The 23,571-nt window shown below is 37.3% G+C and overlaps 1 pseudogene; it reads right to left on the reverse strand.

Annotated features, from left to right (window-relative positions):
* Window positions 1-449: 449 nt before the first annotated feature.
* On the reverse strand, window positions 450-5,780 carry LOC101963239 (rac GTPase-activating protein 1-like; annotated as a pseudogene).
* Window positions 5,781-23,571: the final 17,791 nt, after the last annotated feature.

Here is a 23,571-nt window from a genome sequence, read left to right on the forward strand (position 1 = left end):
TCTGCAGTTTTGCTATTGTAAATTGAGCTGCTATGAACATTGAAGTGGTTGTATTACTATAGTATACTGTTCCCAGGTATTTTTTTGAAGCTATTGTGAATAGAATTGTTTTCCTGATTTCTTTTACATTAGGTTCATTATTGGTGTATGGAAAAGCTATTGATTTTTGTATGTTGATTTTGTATCCTGCTACTTTGCTGAATTTGTTTATCAACTCTAGAAGTGTTCTGGAGGATATATATATATATATGCATATATATATGCATATATATATGTGTATATATATGTGTGTGTGTGTGTGTATATATAGTTTTAATAAAACCATCATGCACAATTAAACTTGATTAAAAGCCTGGAGAATGCTAAAAGTAGTACAGGAGGCTGCAGAGCAGAGATTACAGGTGTGCCCTTTCCTGCAGTTGGTAAATGCTGGGAAGTAACAGGCAGACGTGACTTCACTTGAGCATTGGAGAAGCAAAAAAGTTGCCTTGTTGTCCTAGGTTGGTGGCAGACTTGCTTTTGCTCCCAAATCTGTTCTTGGTGAGGGTAGAGCAGACTCTTTGGGATAGGGAGCTAGATGGAGGAGTCTTGAGAAGCTGGTGCTCAGGAGTAGTCACGGGCCCCAGTAAGCTCACTTTAATATCTGGTGTCTGTGGTATTGAAAAGGCATTTGGGTTTTCAATAACATGCAGGGGATCAATGTTCTCTTGCTCCACCATCATGAATTGACTCCACTATTCCAGGGGCAGTGAAAGCAGGCATTCTACCACCTTGGGTTGACGCTTGATGTCCTGTAACATGGTCATTGGGTCTGGATTGGGCACAGCATGGGCAACAATTGTAGGACCAAGAACTTTAGCCAGATTGGCAACATCCATTTTAGTGTTTGGACTCTGAGCCACTCTCTGCAAGTGAATCATGAGGAAGGCTAATGTGTCCCTGTTGGCCTGGGGTAGTTCACCAACAGCCTGGTATGTGGCAGCTATGCCATTATCTTCATCTGTGATTTCTGCTGCTTCCATAAAGGCTTTGTTTAGCTTAAAGGTTAGAAGGGGTTCTTTGAGGTTTCGAAAGAAGTCTTTTAGAAGGCTACAGATGGCATGGATATCATCCACTTTGATGAGAAGGGGTACGGTTTTCACTCTGAGGAATTTATTTATTTATTTATTTATTTATTTATTTATTTTATTGGTTGTTCACAACATTACAAAGCCCTTGACATATCATATTCCATACATTAGATTCAGTGGGTTATGAACTCCCAATTTTTACCCCAAATACAGATTGCAGAATCACATCAGTTACACATCCACATTTTTACATAATGCCCTATTAGTGACTGTTGTATTCTGCTGCCTTTCCTATCCTCTACGATCCCCCCTCCCCTCCCCTCCCATCTTCTCTCTCTACCCCATCTACTGTAATTCATTTCTCTCCTTGTTTATGTTGGAACCGCCCTCCGACAGAAGTTGAGGAGAATCACTAGACCAGCTAGTGAGTGTCTCCGGGCTGAGAGAGAGGGTGAGTGTCGAGACCTGGCCCGCCACCCTGCCTGGCAAAAATCACACCGAGTCGGGAGTTGAGTCAGCCGAGATGGCGCAGCAACTCAGTTTATTGTGGAGGGAGAGGACTTATAGAGAGAGGAGAAGGGAGGTGGGGGCAAAGTCAGGGGCCAATCAGAGATCAGAGAGTCCCCCAGGTTGGGGTAGCCTAGGCACCCCAGTTACAGAAACAGAGCCCCGTTACCCTAGTTACAGAAACAATACCCCATTAGGTATGTGTGCCCGTTCCTGGGGAGTTATTCTTTATGTTTGTGGAAGCCATATCTTGGGGCCGTTCAGGCACGTATATGGAAGCCATTTCTCAAGCTCTAACTGTCATGTACATGGAGAATCACAAAACCAGAATCACAAGACTGGGGATTTCTTTTTCCCCAGCAATTGCACTTCCATGGTCAGCAGAGGTCCCAACACTTTATTTTCTCATTCCCCTCACAACCTCTTATATGTAATTTTGTATAGCAATGAGGGTCTCCCTCCATTTACATGCAATTTCCTTTTCTCTCCCTTTCCCTCCCACCACTTGTCTTTGTTTAATGTTAATCTTTTCTTCCTGCTCTTCCTCCCTGCTCTGTTCTTAGTTGCTCTCATTATATCAAAGAAGACATTTGGTATTTGTTTTTCAGGGATTGGCTAGCTTCACTAAGCATAATCTGCTCTAGTGCCATCCATTTCCCTGCAAATTCCATGATTTTGTCATTTTTAGTGCTGCATAATACTCCATGGTATACAAATGCCACATTTTAAAAATCCATTCATCTATTGAAGGGAATCTGGGTTGGTTCCACAGTCTAGCTATTGTCAATTGTGCTGCTATGAACATCGATGTGGCAGTATCCCTGTAGTATATGCTCTTTTAAGGTCTTCAGGGAATAGTCCGAGAAGGGCAATGGCTGGGTCAAATGATGGTTCCATTCCCAGCTTTCCCAGGAATCTCCATACTGCTTTCCAAATTGGCTGCACCAATTTGCAGTCCCACCAGCAATGTACAAGAGTACCCTTTTCCCCACATCCTCACCAGTACTTGTTGTTGTTTGACTTCATAATGGCTGCCAATCTTACTGGAGTGAGATGGTATCTTAGGGTGGTTTTGATTTGCATTTCTCTGACTGCTAGAGATGGTGAGCATTTTTTCATGTACTTGTTGATTGATTGTATGTTCTCCTCTGAGAAGTGTCTGTTCAGGCCCTTGGCCCATTTGTTTATTGGGTTATTTGTTATCTTATTGTCTAATTTTTTGAGTTCTTTGTATACTCTGGATATTAGGGCTCTATCTGAAGTGTGAGGAGTAAAAATTTGTTCCCAGGATGTAGGCTCCCTATTTACCTCTCTTATTGTTTCTCTTGCTGAGAAAAAACTTTTTAGTTTAAGTAAGTCCCATTTGTTGATTCTTGTTTTTAACTCTTGTGCTATGGGTGTCCTATTAAGGAATTTGGAGCCTGACCCCACAATATGTAGATCGGAGCCAACTTTTTCTTCTATCAGAGTCTCTGATTTGATATCAAGCTCCTTGATCCATTTTGAGTTAACTTTTGTGCATGGCAAGAGGAGGGGATTCAGTTTCATTTTGTTGCATATGGATTTCCAGTTTTCCCAGCACTGTTTGTTGAAGATGCTATCCTTCCTCCATTGCATGCTTTTAGCCCCTTTATCAAATATAAGATAGTTGTAACTTTGTGGATCAGTCTCTGTGTCCTCTATTCTGTACCATTGGTCCACCCACCTGTTTTGGTATCAGTACCATGCTGTTTTTGTTACTATTGCTCTGTAATATAGTTTGAAATCTGGTATTGCTATACCGCTTGATTCACACTTCCTGCTTAGAATTGCTTTTGCTATTCTGGGTCTTTTATTTTTCCATATGAATTTCATGATTGCTTTATCTATTTCTACAAGCAATGCCATTGGAATTTTGATTGGCATTGCATTAAACCTATAGAGAACTTTTGGTAATATCGTCATTTTGATGATGTTAGTTCTGCCTATCCATGAACAGGGTATATTTTTCCATCTTCTAAGATCTTCTTCTACTTTTCTCTCTAGGGTTCTGTAGTTTTCATTGTATAAATCTTTCATGTATTTTGTTAGGTTGATTCCCAAGTATTTTATTTTGTTTGAGGATATTGTGAATGGAGTGTTTTTCCTCATTTCTGTTTCAGAAGTTTTGTCGCTGATATACAGAAATGCCTTTGATTTATGCGTGTTGATTTTATATCCTGCCACTTAGCTGAATTCATTTATTAGTTCTAGTAGTTTTTTTGTAGACCCTTTTGGGTCTTCTAGGTATAGAATCATGTCATCTGCAAATAGTGATAATTTAAGTTCTTCTTTTCCTATTTTTATGCCTTTAATTTCTTTCGTCTGTCTAATTGCTCTGGCCAGTGTTTCGAGAACTATATTGAATAGAAGTGGTGATAGAGGGCATCCTTGTCTTGTTCCAGATTTTAGAGGGAATGCCTTCAGTTTTTCTCCATTCAGAATGATGCTAGCCTGAGGCTTAGCATAGATAGCTTTTACAATGTCGAGGTAAGTTCCTATTATTCCTAGTTTTTCTAATGTTTTGAACAAATATCAATGGATGAAATAGAAGAAGCAATCAAAAGACTACCAACCAAGAAAAGCCCAGGACCAGATGGGTATACAGCGGAGTTTTACAAAACCTTTAAAGAAGAATTAATACCAATACTTTTCAAGTTATTCCAGGAAATAGAAAAAGAGGGAGCTCTTCCAAATTCATTCTATGAGGCCAACATCACCCTGATTCTGAAACCAGACAAAGACACCTCAAAGAAAGAAAACTACAGACCAATATCTCTGATGAACCTAGATGCAAAAATCCTCAATAAAATTCTGGCAAATCGGATACAAAGGCACATCAAAAAAATTGTGCACCACGATCAAGTGGGATTCATCCCTGGGATGCAAGGATGGTTCAATATACGGAAATCAATAAATGTTATTCACCACATTAATAGACTTAAAGATAAGAACCATATGATCATCTCGATAGACGCAGAAAAAGTACTCTGAGGAATTTCTCTTTCAGCTCTTTTACTGTCCGCTCACAGCCTGAGATCCTCGGTCTCAGTTAGCCCTCTCTGCTCCATTTCATTTACACAGTGGACAACAATAGAGGGAATCATTGGAGAAGTTTGGGACACAAAATCAGCCGGCATTCACTCTCCAATCTTGACAGGTGTTCCTATCAGAGTAGGATTGCAGGGAAGGGGACAATGGTCCCAACATTCTGGATGAGAAACCACACGACAATCGCGACATTTCCGAGACAGCTTATCACATTTTATCTGTTTCCCACACAGAACACAGGATTCAGGTTTAATAACCGTCTCAGAGACAAAGTCATGCAGGCCCATCCCTCCATTACTCTGTGGTATGCCTGAACTCTCTCGGTTCTTGGCTCCAGAGGTCTACTGCTCAGGGTGGAGTCACTGTTCCAAGGTTGTAAAGTCCCTGTTTTCCTTTGGCTCCTTGTCAAATGTGGCACAGTTTCAATAGTGGACACAGCTTCAATGGGCCCATCATCATTGGGATCAGTTACTGTGGTCTTTGCAACTATGGATTCATTTCCCTGGTCTACTGTGGAGCCAATGGAACGAGTTTTCTTTATAGGAGGGGGGGGTCCATCAACAAACTGTTGGCTATTGGAGCGCCTCTTTTCTCTCTTCTTCAATTTGAAATTCTTCACCAAAGAAGAAATCCCAATCCAGTGATTCATCAGTCTTATCAAAGCTGATATCTGATAAAGTGGAACCTGATTCATCAATGGTTGACAGCCTTTTGTTCCCAGCATTGCCACTGGATGGTTGGCCTCTGTTGAGAAAAGCCAAAGCTGATTTTTGCTCCTCGCTTAGTTGAATGCTGCCGGATGTGTCACACATGATTATCTCTTGAATCAGCTGAATCTGTCGTTCCAGTTTTTCACAGTCAGCCTCAGCTCGCTGTCTCCATTTAATCTCTACATCCACTTGATTTCGTGCATGCTTTAGCTTAACACCCAGAGCGCTACGCTCCATCTCTGCTCTCATCAAAAGATCCTTGTATTTCCCCAGCTCATGGTCTGTTCTCTGCCATTTCTTCCGGAAATCCTCAAAGTCCTTTTGCCAACTGGATGAATTGAAGTTCATTTCCATCACGGAAAATCTCCACCGGGCGCACAAGCTGCTCAAACAGATTCTGCAAATTCAGCATGGTGGTCTCCATCTTTCTGCAATCCCAATGATTCCAGAGGCCAAGGCAGGAGGGCTGCAAGTTGGAGTCCAGCCTCAAGAATTTAGCAAGACATTGTCTCAAATGAGTCGGATGCTCTCCCTCCTACCACAATCCAAAGCCAGACGCACCTAGTTTCAGTCCCCAAAATGCACCTCTCTAGGTCAGCCCGACCCCACCGGCCTTCCACTTCCCCCTCTGGAGGAGTTTTTTTTTTTATTTGAGTCTTTTATGTATGTATAGGATCAGATCACCTGCAAATAGATAATTTGATGTCTTCTTTTCCTGTTTTTATTACTTCTATTTCCTTCTCTTGCCTAATTTTAGCCTTTCTGGCTAAAATTTTAAGTACTATATTGAATGGGAGTGGTGAGAGTGGACATATTTGTCTTGTTCCAATTTTTTAGGAAATTCTCTAATTTTTCTCCCCATTTAGTATGATATTGGCTTTGAGTTTGCCATAGATAACCTTTATGATGTTGAGGTAGTTTCCTTCTATCTCTTATTTCTTCAGTGTTTTTTTCTTTTTGGTAGTGAGAATTGAACCCAGGAGGTTTTATGCACTGAGCCATATCCCCAGCCCCTTTTTACATTTTATTTTGAGACAAGGTTTTGCTAAGTTGCTTAGGGCCTTGCTAAGTTGCTGAGGCTGGTTTTGAGCTCAGGATCCTCCTGCCTCAGCCTCATGAGCCTCTAGGATTACAGGTGTGTACCACCCTGATTGGATCTTCAGTGTTTTTAACATTAATGGATGATGAATTTTGCTGAAGGTTTTTTTTTCCTACATCTATTGAGGTAATCATGTGAGTTTGTCTTTAATTTTATTTATGTGATGAATTATGATTATTGATTTACATATATTGAATAAGCCATGCATCCTTAGAATGATACCAACTAGATATGATATACAATATTCTTAATGTGTTTTTGAATGAGGATGGGTAATACTTTATTAAGGATTTTTGCATCTATGTTCATTAAGGATATTGGTCTATAGTTTTTATTTCCTGATGTGTCCCTATATGCTTTTGGTGTCAGGGTAATACTGGCTTCACAGCATGAATTTGGAAATATTTAATTTCCATTTCGTTGGATAATTTGAGGAGCTCTTCTTTAAAGATTTGTCTAATTCAGCTGTGGATCTGTCTGGGTTTGGGCTTTTCCTTATTGGGAGACTTTTTAGTATTTCTTTAATCTCATTGTTTATATTGATCTGTTTAGGATTTCTATACTTTCTTTGTTCAATTTTGGTAGGTCATATGTATCTAGAAATTTAATCACTTCGTCTCAGTTTCCCAGTTTATTGGAATATAAGTCTTCAAAATAGTTCCTAATGATCCTATGGATTTCAGTGTCTGTTGCTCATATCCCCCTGCTTTTGTCTCTAATTTGGGTCTTCTCTCTATTTTGGTGAGTATGATTAAGGGTTTGTGAATCTTGCTTATTTTTTCAAAGAATCAATGCTTCATTTAATTGACCCTTTGTATTATCATTTTATTCTCTACTTCTATTTTTATCTACTGGTTTTGGGCTCAGTTCTTGTTTTTTGAAGACCTTGTATTAGGTTATTTATTTGAGATCTTTTTGACTTTTTTTTTAAATCTAGGCACTCATAGCTATAAAATCCTCTCTTAGAACTGCCTTTGTTATATCTCACAGATTCTGCTGTGTTGTGTTTCTATTCTCATTTGAGTCTAAGAAATTTTTAAAAAATTAAAAAAATTCTTCTTGATTTCTTTGATATCCCAGTCATCATTCAAAAGTGTATTGTTCAGGCCTGACATGGTGATGCATACCTGTAATCCCATTGGCTTGGGAGGCTGAGGCAGGAGGACTACAAATTCAAAACCAGCCTCAGCAACTTAGATCCTAAACAACTCAGTGAGACTTTGTCTCTAAATAAAATATAAAAAAGGCTGGGGATGTGGCTCAGTGGTTGAACATCCCTGGGTTCAATCCCCAGTACCAAAAAAGTATATTTTTAAAATTTCCATGTGTTTGTGCAGTTTCTGTAGTTTTTCTTGTCCATTTGTAATCTAATTCCAACATGATTTGAAATATTCTGTAGACATCTACTAAGTCTATTTGATCTAAAGTATAGCTTAACTTGAGAGTATCTTTGTTGATTTTTTTTTGTCTAGCTGTTAGTGAGAGTGGGATGTTGTGTTAGGGGCCAATCTGTCCCTTCATACTAACTAGTGCACTGGTGTTTGGGGCATAAAAATATACTATTGTTATAGCACCTTCTTGGATTGTTTCTATTATCAATATGTAATCACCTTCTTTGTCTCTTCTTATTAATTTTGGCTTAATGTCTGCCTTGTTAGATATGAGAATAGCTATTCTTGCTTACTTTTGGATTCCATTTGCATGGAATATCATTTTACCTTCAGTTTCTGAATATCTTTGATTGCAAGATGTGTTTCTTGATGACAACATACAGTAGGGTCTTCTTTTTAATGCAGTCTGCTAGTTCATGTGTTTTACTTGTAGAATTTAAGACCATCTACATTCAATGGTATTGAAGACAGGAATATATTATTTCTTTTTTCTTCTCTTCTTTTCTTTTTTTTTTGAGAGAGAGAGAGAGAGAGAAAGAGAGAGAGAGAGAATTTTTTAACATTTATTTTTTAGTTTTTTGGTGGACACAACATCTTTGTTTGTATGTGGTGCTAGGTGAGTGCACTACCGCTTGAGCCACATCCCCAGCTGGAATTTTAATTTGTTATTTATTTATTATAATTTTATTTTATTTCTAAGTTTGACTCATTCCCATTTTTATTTGATTATCTATTCTCCTAGTAATATTTATTATTCACTGAATTCTCTTATTTGCTTTCATCTTTTTCTATATGTAGGATTTCTTTAAATATCATCTTCGATGATGGCTTAGTGGTCATAAATTACTTTTGTTTATGTTTATCTGGAATGATTTTTATTTCCTTGTTGATTCCTAAGGATAGCTTTGCTACATATAGTTATCTAGGCTGGCAGTTACTTTCTTTCAGGGTTTGGAATACATTGTTCCATGCCTTCGTCCTTTAAGGTTTTCACTGAGAAATGTGCTACTATTCTGATGAGTTTACCTAAGTGACTTGGAATAAGTGACTTGGAATTTCTCTATTGCAACTTTTAAAATTCTTTCTTTGTTCTTTTTGGCATTTTAACTATAATATGTTATAAGGAGTTTCTTCTCTGATCTTGTCTATTTGAGGTTTTAAAAGTCTATAATATCTGAATATTCATCTGATTTCCAGTGTTTTAGAAAATTTCTGCTATTATTTCACTGACTAGGTTATCTATGCCATTGACCTGTGTCTCTACTCCTTCCTCAAGACATGTGAATCTTGAATTAGGCCTCTTAATGTTGTTTCAAAGTTCTTGTATATTCTTTTTGTAGTTTCTTATTTTTTCCTTATTACTGTCCTAGTTCATCCAACTTGTCTTTAAGTCTTGAATATTTGTCTTCTGCTTGACTTAGTTTACTGATAAAATTTTTCATTGAGTTTTTAATTTGACTTATTGAACTTTTCATTTTCAAGGGTTGTGTTGGGACTTTTTCAGAATCTCTTACCTTTTATTAAATTTGTACTCATATCCTGTACTGTCTTCATTAATACATTAAGTTATTTTGTATCTTCTTTGAATTTGTTAATAATTTTTATGATCAATTTAAAAAATTCTTTGGCATTTCAGCTGTTTCAATATTTGTGGATTCAGTTACTGGGGAATTGTGAACCTATGGAGGTGCTTTGTTAGCTTGTTTTCTTCGATTCTCTGTTGAAGTTTTCACATGTGTAGGGACGAATTTTTCTTCCATTATTAATTGAGAGTCATTTTAAGTCAGTATCAAAGCACCCACTCAGAGTGATCTAAGTGCTTGGTTCAGCTAACAGCACCACCATGAGAGAAGAGAACAGTTACAGTAGTAATTTAAAAATAAACCATATATTAGCATATAGTAAAAACTTATTAAGTATGATCTCTGGAACTCCACTAACCAAAGAGAAGAAAGGGTGAGTAATAATATAGAATAGGCTGAAAAGTTAGGCTTTAATGGGAGTATATTAAATACTGAAATATATAGATATCAAGAAAAAAGGGTAGGGAGGGAAAATATAGAAGAAGAAATTAGGAGAGAAAGATTGAAAAAAGAGGATAGGAAGGAATATAAATAAGAAAGAAGAAAAGAATTGTGGAGAAAAATCCAATTAATTGAAAAAATAAAAACATAAAACTAGATAGAAATATAAAAAAAATTATGGAAAAGAGACTAACACAACTTACCCGCCTCCTCCCGCAAATAAACAACAAAGCTAAGATTTGCTTGATGATATAATTAGAATAACGACACTTCTTTCCTCCAGGGCTTCAGTTTTAGAATCCATCAGCTATAGGTAGGTTTATGGGACACAAAAGAGATTAATTATGTTGGTGAGGATGTGGAGAAACTGGAAGACTTATATACTCTGGGTGGGAATGTAAGATGACTGCATCTACGGTGGAAAACAGTATGCCATTTCCTCAAAAAATTAAAAATAGAAATACCATCTGATTTAGAATCCATCTCTGAGTCTATAAATCCAAAGGAATTGATATCAGTATCCCAAAGATACCTATCTATCTATCTATCAATCTGACACACTCCCATGTTCACTGGAATATTATTTACAGTAGTCAAAATATGGAAACAGCTTAGTCAAAACTATAATGAAATACTACCTCTCCCCTGTTAGAATGGCTATTATCAAAAACCAAAACAAACAAAAAGAATTATAAATGCTGGCAAGAGTGTGGAGAAAAAGGAAACTCTCATACATGTTTTTAGGAATGTTAATTAATACAACCCGTGTGGCTTATAGAGGTTCTTAAAACCAACCAACCAACCAACAAATAAAAAACCTGAACATTGATGTACTATGTGATCTAGTTAACTCACTTCTGGGTAAATATCTAAAGGAAATGAAATTTGCATACTAAAGTGATACCTGTACCTCCATGTTTATCTTAGCACTATTGATAATAGCCACCAAAATATGGAATCAGATTAGCTCTTGTTCAGGGGTAAATAAAGAAAATGTGGTATGTTTATACAATGGAATGTTATTTAGTACTTAAAGAAGAATGAAATTCTATCATTTGCAGCAAGATGGATGGAATTGGAAGACATTATATTGAAAAGGAAACAAGCCAGGCACAGAAAGTTAAGTATCACAAGTTCTCTCATATGTGGAAGTTAAAAGAAAAATTGACCAGAATGTAGAATGATTATCACTGTAAGGGGTAGAGGGGAGATTAAGGAAGGTTAGATTTGATCAGTGCATACTTTATGCATGCATTGAAATATCACATTGAACCTCATTGATATGGACAATTAAGTTATGTTAATAAAAATTTAAAAACCCAAATAATAGAATTACCATGACTGTTTTAAAACTGGTCTGAAAATAGGGTCAATTCTCTAAGTACAATACCACAGAGAGAGTGAACACGTGAGCAGAACTCAAACACTGCTAATGAAGAATGGCAAATTGGATTTTGAGCAGGAAACCCATATTGTCTGTGTTCACTGTGTACTAAGAAATTCATAGGCGAAGAGCATGTGAAGTTTGATTGATGTAGAAAAGTTTGAAATAGAAGTGGTAAATTCAACGCAGTAAAAATAGAATAAATACAATATTTGTTAAATAGCAGTTAAGTTCTGTTGAAGTTAGATAGCATTGCTCAGAGAACCTGATCAGCAAGGTCTTGAGATATTGAATAATATTGAAGACACTCATTTACAGGTGTTCATATTTGATGAAAATTCTGATAGGGGAGAAATCCAGGAATAATGGCTCTTTTCCAATACATCACGTTTTTTCATAGAAGAGGGCTTAGATGAAACACTCATTTGCTTTGATTGAGGAAATGATTCTATTAGCTTATGGATTAGAACCAAGACAATTCCTGAGAATCCCAAGCACAATGTGGCAAGAATGCAAAAATTACCTTATCATTGAATCTTACATGAACAATGATGAAGGAGTAATTCCTAATACTCGGTTTTCCTCAGAATAGACATTATGAGCACAACCTTGGTTGTTTTCACTATGTGGTTACTGTATAAGCATAATGGAGTATCACTTTCTTCATATAAATCTCCTTGGTTTGGTGATAAGAGGGTAATGGTCCAGATGTACCGACGAACAGAGAATTGTTTTTCAATCACTGTGAAAGAGCACTTTAGAATTATCTCCTTAGAGTGTTGAAAATCAAAACAAATTAAAAGGATTTCACTGACTTGGAGGCAGGAAATCTGAAGCTTGACCATGATTTCTAAAATGTTCTTCCTCTTTTTTAAAGTTCTCTTCCAGGTTTTTTTTTCTTTTTAGGTGAGTAAATGAGTTATAGTCAGGAATCTCAGATGACATAAGCATAAATTTCACTTGTGTTACATCTTTTAAACACTAAGACTTGGGAAGCATTTAGAATCTTTCTATAAGATGCTTTCTAATAAGAACAACAGTGATAAAAAAATTCCTATCCACTGAAGAAATCTTGTAGACTTATAGGATGGTCAAAACATGAAGATTCATCAACTTATACACATTTCTTCTAATTGTTTCTGCCTCATTTGGTTGAAGTATTTCTCTCTTAGGGAACTAATGGAGCACAGCATAGAAATTTCAGTTGTATACAGCTGGAAAAATTACATTGAGCACCAGTTAGGACCATCCTGCCAATATATGAGTTGGTTATTGGATATAGGCAGTGGAATTAACATTGAGAATTTAAAATTTCTTATTTTTAATATACTTCAGGGACATCTTTACACAATTATCATGCTTATGCTTGACAGATGTTTGGTGATTCAGGAATTAATCATGGAGAATTCAGATATGTAAACAAATCTGAGTTACTCAATAAATCAGATGGGGAATAAGTTTCCCAAGAAAACCAAGTAAAATAAGCAGAAAAGGACCCAAAGCATTTGGCATTTCTTTGAAGTTTTTTGCTTGCTTACATATAGACCTTTGGGTCTGTATTAGTTTCTTTAGATTCTTGACATTCAGATTAGTATTTATTTGTGAAGCAGCCATAATAATAAAAGCTCAGGATATTCTCTCTCTCTCTCTCTCTCTCTCTCTCTCTCTCTCTCTCTTTCTTTTTCTTTTTTTGTGGTACTGAGAATTGAATCCAGGGTCTCACACATGTTAGGTAAGTACTCTAACCACTGAGCTACATCCCTAGCCCAGGATACTTTCAAAGGCAGAAAATGCAGTTACAGAATTCATATAATAAAAGCCATTTCAAGACAGTAGAATGAGCTCATACTGCAGCGCAAAAGTCCGAGAAATGACAGAGAACTAAATAAATAAACCGATCAAAACATATACCACTTGCAAATATAAATGGGAACAAAGGACCAGAGACTATAAAAATTTTCCTAAAGATGAAGACCAGAGCCCAGTCCATTTGTAGAAAATCTTATATTGAAAAATGGAAGAAGGACTGAGAAGGATCCATGCTGAAGGAGATTAAGTGCAGAAGTTATGAACAGTGAGAGGCTCAAGGAAAAAATGACAGGGTGGTTATTTGGGAGGTGTTATGGGGGAACCTGGGGAGAAAGATGCCTGTGATTCTTCCTCATCTTGGGCCTGGTGGCAACACGGGGGGAATCCCACTGCTTGAGGTGAAAGTTCTGTCTCAGTGACAGGGTTTGGATACTGGGTGACACTCTGGGAGAACACTTAGAAGCCTGGCACATGGGCAAATCCCATTCCTTACCAACTCTTACTGAGAGCAGAGTAGTGGGCTAAGCCCTCAAAGTGGACTGTACAACAGGGTATCTCAAGTACAAAAATGACCACACTAAGTGTTCAGATACACCCAACATCATGTAAGGAGAAATCATGTGTAAAAAAAATAATTTGTGCCTAAGAAAACATAAATAAAGACTCCACTTGGATTTGACCGGACTCTTGATTCTGTGTAATTCTCTTGGCTCTGTTTTTCTTTCTCATACTGATTTCCCACATGGAAGCAAAATGGCCCCAGGAATTTCAGGCCTACCCTTCAATAGATGAATGGATAAAAAATGAGGCATATATACACAATGGAATAATCCTCAGCAATAAAAGAGAATAAAATCTTGGCATTTGCAGGTAAACGAATGGAGTTAGAGAAGATAATGTTAAGTGAAGTTAGCCAATCCTCCAATGCCTAATGTTTTCTTTGATATAAGGAGGTTGATTCATAATGGGATAGGGAGAGGGTGCATGGGAGGAATAGACAAACTCTAGATAGGGCAGAGGGGTTGGAGGGGCAGGGAGGGGGCATGGGGTTATTAATGATGGTGGAATGTGATGATCATTATTATCCAAAGTACAGGTATGAAGACACAAATTGTTGTGAATATACTTTGTGTACAACCAGAGATATGAAAAATTGTGTTCTATATGTGTAATAAGAATTGTAATGCATTCTGCTGTCATATATAAATAAAAAATAAATAAATAAAACAAAAAAAAGAAAAAGAGAATAAATATCCAAGAATGTCCAGAAAACATCTGAGAAGCAAACTTCCAGGAGTACTCTTGCACCAATTCATGAGTACAGAGGAAGAAAAGAGACACTGAATGAATTAACCTTGGATAACTGGAAGTAATGATGGTAGCAAAAAGGAAGAGATTGGGGCTGGGGATGTGGCTCAAGCGGTAGTGCGCTCGCCTGGCATGAGTGCGGCCCGGGTTCAATCCTCAGCACCACATACAAACGAAGATGTGTTGTGTCCGCCGAGAACTAAGAAATAATAAATAAATATTAAAAATTCTCTCTGTCCCCCTCTCTCTCTCGCTCTCTCTTTAAAAAAAAAAAAAAAAAGAAAGAGATTACCCTGATTTCTTAGGTCAATCAAGGTTTGTTTCTAGAAATGGAAATTTTTCTTGCTTTTAGATACCAACTGAAACTTAAACTCTTCCTAGATCTCAAACTTTCTGGACGTTGGGTTAGAACAGAAACATCAACTCTTCAAATTCTCAGGCTTTTAGACTTGGCCTAGAGCTACATCACAGAACCTCTTGGGTCCCCAACTCACCTTGCAGATCTTGGGGTTGGTCAGCCTCAATAATTATACCAAAAAATTCCTTATTAAAAAAAAATCACTACACACACACACACACACACACACACACACGTATACACACACTACTGCTTCTGTTTCTCTGGAGAACCCTGACAAATAAAACTTTTTATTGTATCGATCAAACTCAAGGGTACAAAAAACAGGTTTCCTACTTATTGAAGGGTCAGAGGGAATCATGAAGCCAGCAGTTCAGGACATAGGCCTTGCTTGTACCTAAAAGATAACCTTCAATTTAGTCTTCCATATGGGTTATGAAAGCTTTGGATTATTGTTCTCATTTCTTCATTCTCTCTGCATCTGTGTCTTTTGCCACATGACTTTGCTGAGTCCTTTCACTAGAATCTGGGGGAGATATTTCTCCATTCTATCAAAATACTGGGTATGTTAAAAACGAAGGACACTTCTATTCAACCTTACAAAATGGTCAGAAATAATGTTGTTGGCAGCCCTCCAGATGTAATCCCTTCCACCATAGTGAGAGCATCCACCGCTAATGAGGATAAGCCACTTTTCCCAATGGAGCTAGTTGACCTCAAATCTCTTTGTTGACAATTGGTTTATTTTGAACATATGCTGGAATGAAGCATAGTAATAGGGGAAAACAGAAAACAGGAGGGAGATGATTATTGCTGAGTGTACAGCAAAGAGATCTAGGCTATAAGGCTTTTGTCGTTTTTATATCCATCTTCATTTATCAGAAAGAGATGCTACATTGAATATTCATAAGTCCAGAGAAATGAATACTATCATTGGAATTACCTAACCCTTTAGATGAAGATGCTGAGATTCAGAAAAGCAAAATAATTTGCTCATTCAAATTTATTATACTGAAAACAGGATGCTTTATTTGTTTCAAAAAGACCTGTGTCTTCCTCTCCCTGAAGAATTCTTACTCATTCTTCAAAGCCCTAATTTTTTGCATTATCTCCCCCCACCACTTTGCCTTTCTTGCCCCAACCCCTGAAATGGTATGAACTGCTCCTTTCCCTGTAATCTTGTAGAATTTTGGTATTTACTTTATCAGTCTGCATCACAATGTATTATGACTGTTTGTTTAGATAACTTACTCCCTGTTCCTCACCTCATTAAATTATGACCTCCTTCTGGCGGGAGTTGCATAAGGCTTTGTTGTTACTGCAGAGACTGCAGAACAGCTTTATTTGCTCTTGCTTTATTCCTGCAACCACTGTATTTGATAATTTGGCTTCTTAAACCTGGTAGTCGGGAAGGGTAGATTCTGAAGGTCCTTTGAATTTAGGCCAGTGAAAAGGCATACTCATTACAAGGGCAAAATAAATGGGCATCTCAATCTGTCAGTCAGGGTTTTGTCTCTTTGGGTGTGTATGAATCGATTCTTTAGGCTAGTGGTGTTCAACTTTACCAGCAAGACTATGATCAAAAGAATCAACCCTGAGGTCTTAGGGTATCCAACTTCCTGGCACCATTTCCTAGGAATTCTTAATATGTTTCTGATGAAGTTTACATTTATATATATTTAAATCCCTTAATTGACTTTGATATACAATCAACTTGGAAAAATATGATCTTCAGCCTGATCCCCCTAATAACATAATAAAACAAAAGTAGGAAAACTCAGATTCAGAACCCACCAGACTCTAGCAGCTGCTCAAAGATTAGACTTGTACTGAACTGATCGTAACCATTTCTTATGTAAATTTTTAATACTTTTAACAGCTTGGTGTTGGGGGCACATAATTTTTGAAATTTGAACTGTCCTTAATAGCACTCCTTGGTGACTTGACCTTCTGGAACTTGTCCACCTGCTTAGCTATGGACACTGAACCTTGATGTGGTGTATACCTGAGTATGTGGCTCCATTCGTTGAGTGGAATGTGAGATAATATGAAATTTCCTGTGTTTGGCTCTTTATTTCAAAAGCAGACAGAGAACTTCACTGTTTATTTTTTCCTACTGTGGTCCTCTGTTGAGAGCCACAGCCCAAGGGGCCCCAGCAAACTTCCAGCTGCCAGCAAACTTCTAGCTGCCAGCTGATTATTGGCTCACAGCAGCCCCAGCAAACTTCTAGCTGCCAACTGATTGGCTCCTCTGCGGTGATGCTCATTGGGTTGTTTCCCCCGGCCCTTTCAGACCATGGAGCTGCTCATTGGGGGACTTTTTTTGGCTCCGCCCATGCCACCCAGCCAATCGGCTTCAAGAGCAGGACAGCTGGCAGCTGTCTTCTTTTAAATTTTGTGTTATAGTTTTGAGACACCAAAACCAGTAAGACTTGGTTTCAGTTGTCAAACATGACCAAGATTAAGTGAGTGAAATCATCATTATATTAGCCGGGCTTCTTGTTTCAAGAGTGACACAAACTAGGTCAAGAAAGGCTATTTTTTGGCCAACGTGTATCTTTTGTGGGAAGGACAAGGTCGTAAAAGATGACTGGAACTTGGGACTCTCATGCCACCCAAACTTCCCCCTCTCTTCTTTGCATGTAAACTCTAATCTTTAGGCAGATTCTTGCATAACGACTGAATTGTGGCCTCCATTAGAGTTCAGACTCACGTGTTGAAAAATGAAAACTTGGCCTCACTGAACCCAGGATCCTGAGATGGACAAACCAACACTTGGTCAAGGGCCATCCTCAGATCTATTCTAGGGATGTGGGACCCTGTAAAATGGACATCCCTCTTTGCTTGTGATGTAAGCGACCTAGAGTTGCATCTAGGTGACTATAGAATTTTCATAACTTAATCTAAGTTTAACTTCATTTTGTGGTTGTTGGGGAACCATTGAGGTTGGTTTGTTTGTTTTTTACCAGATGAGTTTAAAGTCAGACTTCTGATACAGGAAGATTGTCAAGCAGCCTTGAAGTTCATATTTCAATCTGGAAACCTGAAGTTGGCTTTCTGCTCTTTGCTTACCTGCAGTTCAACAACCTCCCACTCTCTTTGATCTCCTGTATCTACACTTTACCTCTAATTCCAGGGACTCCTGTGAAGGAGGATACTACGTACCATGGAAGAGGCACTCTTTATCTTTCTGAAGATGCCTCTGTTTGACCCTTTCCTGAAAAACAACATCTGTGACCCTCTACAGCACTAGATATGTAATGGGGGTATGGTATCAAGCAAGAGAAAACAACTTAAAGAATTTAAAGCACTGATTATGAAACATCAAAGACAAATTGTGGCTACATAAATTTATTGTATGGGGTCTGCCTTGATCTTCCTTGTGTTTTTTTTTTAACCAGATTCTCCCATCCTTCCTCCCCCCTTCCCATTCTCCTTCCTCTACTAAGACTTCCTTTTGATCATCTATTTATTTGGTTTTTTTGACTTATGCATAAAGGTGAAATTCCCTGTGGTACATTTATACATGCACATAACATGATTTATTAAGAATCCATTCTGCATTGCCTCCTCTGACCTCCACTCTGCTTCTTGATCTCCTTCTTCTACATTACTGATCTTCCTTTTATGTTTATTATGATTTCTCTTTTAAAAACTCCTTCTTCTGCATGCTCTTGGCAAAGTCAAGCGCAATTTTGCTTTGTCTATTGTCATATTCATGTGTTCTTCCACACAAAGAATGCTTTGCTTTTTTTTTTTTTAAAAAAAACCAGCTTCATCTGCTGTTTGGAAAATAATTATTGTATTCGAGGCCTCTTGTGAAATGTGCCATTCTACCAAGTAGGAAAACATACTGTACTAAATGACTTCTAGGACAAGATATTAGGTGAGCAAAAGAAAGTAATATTTATTGAGCATCTACTACCTGCTGCCATTGTGCTATTACACAGAGGTGTCATATTTATTATTCCCTACAATCTGCCATATAAATATTACCCATGATTAGTATATAGGGAACCTGAGACTTACAGAAATATTAAGTAACTTTCCCAAATCACACAGCCAAAACCCAAAAACCAAAAAACAAAACAAAACAAAACAAACAATAAAACACCCCCCAAGATAAATTTTATACAATAAGAGACACATTTTACAATGACAGTGAATCACAATTATATTTCGTGTGCAAACATAATCATTTCCATTTTGCAGATTCTGCAAGCAAAAAAGATGGACTTTTCCAAGATCATCATCTTGCTGTTTGTAAACTGAGAATCATTTTAAGTCATTTCACTATCAAAATTTATATTATAGTTCAAATAAAGTTGTATTAATAAGTGTACTATATTTCTTAAAATAGCTTGGAAATATACGGTGGAATTATTATCATTATTTAACAAGAGTTTATAATAGGTACTTTTCATGTTTTTATTAGCTTTAAAATCAAAGTGGAGAAATGAAGCTGAAATTGGCTTTGGATTATTCAGAAAGACATGACATTATCCTTTCTGGATGTCTCATGGCGGGTGGTGTCTTGAGGTTTTAGCTCCTGCCTACCCTAGGAATATTTCTTTTATTATCTTTATATTTATTCTTCTCCAGATCTAAAGTTTCTCTTCATTTTTTCTCCTATCTGAGATTTTCTTGAGCACTTATGGAGGAAAGGTCTGTTCCTTTTTACCAGGAACTCTTGGGCTTTCTGTTTCTAATTGTTATTGGAGATGGAGGGTTTCTCCTAGTGAGATATGATTTCCCTGTCTTGCAAAGAGTTGGGGGAACTCTCATGTCACACTCTCATTGAGTCTTTATTGGTTCTGTTGCCCCTAACCACCCACATACTGCTGGCCTCACTTTCCTCTGTGATGCCGTAGCATGAAATGATGAGACTTGATTACCGTGTACAAATTCCCCAGAAAAGCACCAGTACAACCTGTGGATCAGACTTCCTGCAATAAAGGTGAATACCACACAGCAGAGTCTTAGTAACATAACAAGAGAGTGGGGAAGGATACCTGGAGGGTCTAGGTTCTGAGCCAGATGAATTCTAGATGGGGTTAACAAGCCAGAGAAGTAGCTGGGTTTGAGCAACACAAAAAGTATACTAGATTCCAATATTGCTTAACACAGAGAGAGGAAAGCATGTTGGTTTTAGTTATCAGCAACACATTTTAACTATTAATTTTTTACCTACTGATATTCAGGCATTATCAAGTGACATTGAGAAAAATGTTTCTTGTTCTTTTTAAAAAACAATTCTATTGCATTAGGAGAAATTCAGTCATATTCCATTTAAATAATCTCCCACCCCCAAATCATCTTGCATATTACTTTTTTCTTTTATCTTTTTTTTAAAGAATGCAATCCAATTCATTACAGTGGAGTGCATTACAATTCTTATTACATATATACAGCACAATTTTTCATATCTCTGGTTTTATATATAAAGTATGTTGACACCAATTCGTGTCTTCATACATGTACTTTGGATAATGATGTCCATCACCTTCCACCATCATTGCTAACCCCCTGCCCCCTCCCCTCCCCTCCCCTCCCCTCCACCCCTCTACCCTATCTAGGCCCTAATCTTCATCATGTGGGATTAGGCCCTAATTTCCTTAATAAGACTCCTATAGTGCAAGAATTAAAACTAAGAATCAATAAATGGGATGGATTCAAACTAAAAAGTTTCTTCTCAACAAAAGAAACAATCTGTGAGCTGAACAGAGAGCCTACATCCTGGGAGCAAATATTTACCCCTAACACATCAGATAGAGCACTAATCTCTAGGGTATATAAAGAACTCAAAAAGCCAAGCACCAATAAAACAAATAACCCAGTCAATAAATGGGCCAAGGACCTGAACAGACACTTCTCAGAAGAGGTTATACAAACAATCAACAAATATATGAAAAAATGTTCATCATTTCTAGCAATTAGAGAAATGCAAATCAAAACTACTCTAAGATATCATCTCACTCCAGTCAGAATGGCAGCTATTATGCATACAAACAATAATAAGTGTTGGTGAGGATGTGGGGAAAAAGCACATTCATACATTGCTGGTGGGACTGCAAATTGGTGCAGCCAATATGGAAAGCAGTATGGAGATTTCTTGGAAATCTGGGAATGGAACCACCATTTGACCCAGCTATACTTCTCCTTGGTCTATACTCAAAGGACTTAAAAACAGCATATTACAGGGACACAGCCACATCAATGTTTATAGCAGCACAATTCACAATAGCTAAACTGTGGAACCAACCTAGATGTCCTTGAGTAGATGAATGGATAAAAAAAAATGTGGCATATATACAGAATGGAATATTATTCAGCAATGAAAGAGAATAAAATCATGGCAATTTGCAGGTAAATGGATGGAATTGGAGAATATAATGCTGAGTGAAGTTAGCCAATCCTCCCCCCCCCAAATGCTAAATGTTTACTCTGATATAAGGATGCTGATTCATCTTGCATATTTCTGATAGTATGGTTTTTAAATGTTCAGAAGTATCAGTATTTCCTAATGAATGCGAGTAGAGGTTGATATTTCTCATTCTGATGTTGGCTTCTTATTTAAAGCAATTGCAGAAGATATAGATTGTGAAAGTTGGGTTAATGAGAAGCAAATAAATATAAGTAATGATAAATTCTGGGAAAAAACTCAATATCCTCTTTTTTTCTTTTGAAAATTTTTTAAATCTTTATTCAATGCTTTTTCCTTTTCTAGAGAAAATGCCAAACAAAACTCAAGTCAGATAAAGTAATATTAGAATCCATTTGGATTCTTTTCTGTGTTAGGAAATTGAAATCCTGGTGTTTTAGTACCTGAATTGTTTCAGGTATTCAGCTCCGAATTCCTACTTTCTTAACTGCCTTAAGCTAATACGTTCTTACTAGAATAAATACAATTCTCAACAGAGGTTAGATTTTGCATTATTATTTTTTTTGAGGGGGTTAATTATTTTAATTTTTATTTATTTATTTTTAGTCATACATGACAGTAGAATGCATTTTGATATATAATATATACATGGAATATACATACTTCAATCATATTGTCTATTCTATTCTGCTGCCCTTCCTATCCTCCCTACTCCTCCCCTCCTCTCCCATCCTTTCTCTCTATCCAATCTAAAGTGACACACGTTTTTTTTTTCTTTTTCTCATCACAACATCACATATGTATTCTGTATAACAATGAGGTTCTCCTCCCATCTTCTGTGCAACTCCCCTTCTCCCTCACATTATGATTTCTTTAGGGAAAAATTTGTTTCAATTTTATAAGCAGAAGAAAGGAAAAAGAAATGTGGAATTCTGCAGAAAAGGTTGTAGATTTCCACAGCCACTTTATTTTGCATTGCGATTATGAAATTTAAAATCACAAACATATTGAAAATCAAAATTGCCAGAGACACTCCTGAAAAAAGCCAGTTCCTTTTGGACTCCAGTGCTATTTTAATATCACATAATTGTAAAGAAAACACCCCACCCTTCTCCTGAAGTAAGAGGCCTCTTTTCTCCCTGAAGACATTACTGTTGATGGGGAAGAACGTCTCAATTAATAAATCTCTGCACTCTGACAGTGTGGGGACGGAGTGAGAGTCAAGCCTCCACCTGGGCCAGGCATGACTGCGAAGCAGAAGTCTATTTTGTCCCCAAGACTCTAACTTCTTAAATTTTTAGGCCTCAGCGTCACTCCTCTGTGTTTCACCCAGATGGCCAATGTCACATTCTCTATAAAAACCTGAACAGGACTCCTTGATAAGAAAGGAAAAGTCTCAGTGTTCAAAGCCAGGATTCTAGGATGTTCTGTGCCATAGACCTCATAAACTTGACTGTACTGAGTGGATTCTAAAGGGGAAAAAAATGTACTCTCTGTCTCCAGAAAAATTGCTTTCTGCCTGCGCGCCATTTTCCCCTTATTAATGAAAGACAAAAAGAAAAATTATTTCACACACAATTTGTGTTCTCTTTGTTAAAAAAAAAAAAGGAGGAGGGAAATAACCCAGATTCAAAATCTCAAGGATCAAATGTTTTCTCTCATAGAGATAGATAGAATGGGATAAAAATTAAAAAGAGGCATGCAGAAGCTAATGAAAATAGAAGAGAATATAATAACATAGAGGAAGGGATGAGAGGAAGGAGGCCCTGTGTGTGTGCGTGTGTGTGTGTGTGTGTGTGTGTGTGTGTGTGTGTATAAATGACACTACTACTACTACTAAATGGGAGATCAGTAAAGTAGAGAGCAAGTGGATTGGGGGAGAGAGGAGAGGAGGGCAAGGGAAGGCATTGGGGAATGAGACTGATTTAATTCTGTGCATCAGCCTCAGTGAAATAAGAGACTCCGAAAGTCAAGGGTGAAATGTTTTCTCTCCTATGTGGAAGCGAGAGCAAAATAAGAGAAAAAGGGGGGGAATTCCATGAAAAATAAAAGGGAGATCAAGGGAATAGAGGAAGAGAATTGAGGGGAGAGGAGGAGGGATGGAAAAAGGGAAGAACTGTAGAATGAAATCGACCAAATCATGCCATGGACATACATGAATAGACTACAGTGAATTCCACCTTTATGAATATCTATAAAGCACCATTTAAAAAAAAACAATAAATAAATAGAAGGAAGATCAGTAGAAAAGAGGAAAGGATCAGGGGGCCTAATCAGGGAAAGAGGAAGCACTGGGGATTGAAATGGAGCAAATTATATTCCACACATATATGATTATTTCAGAATGAATCCCATTCTTATGTAAAATAATAGACTAAAAAATTATGTACATGTATAAGTATGATATAATGAATTCCACTATTATGTCTACTTGTAATGCACCAAAAAAAAAAAATTGGA

This window comes from Ictidomys tridecemlineatus, chromosome 3 (genome assembly GCF_052094955.1).
Source record: "Ictidomys tridecemlineatus isolate mIctTri1 chromosome 3, mIctTri1.hap1, whole genome shotgun sequence".
Taxonomy (NCBI): Eukaryota; Metazoa; Chordata; class Mammalia; order Rodentia; family Sciuridae; genus Ictidomys; species Ictidomys tridecemlineatus.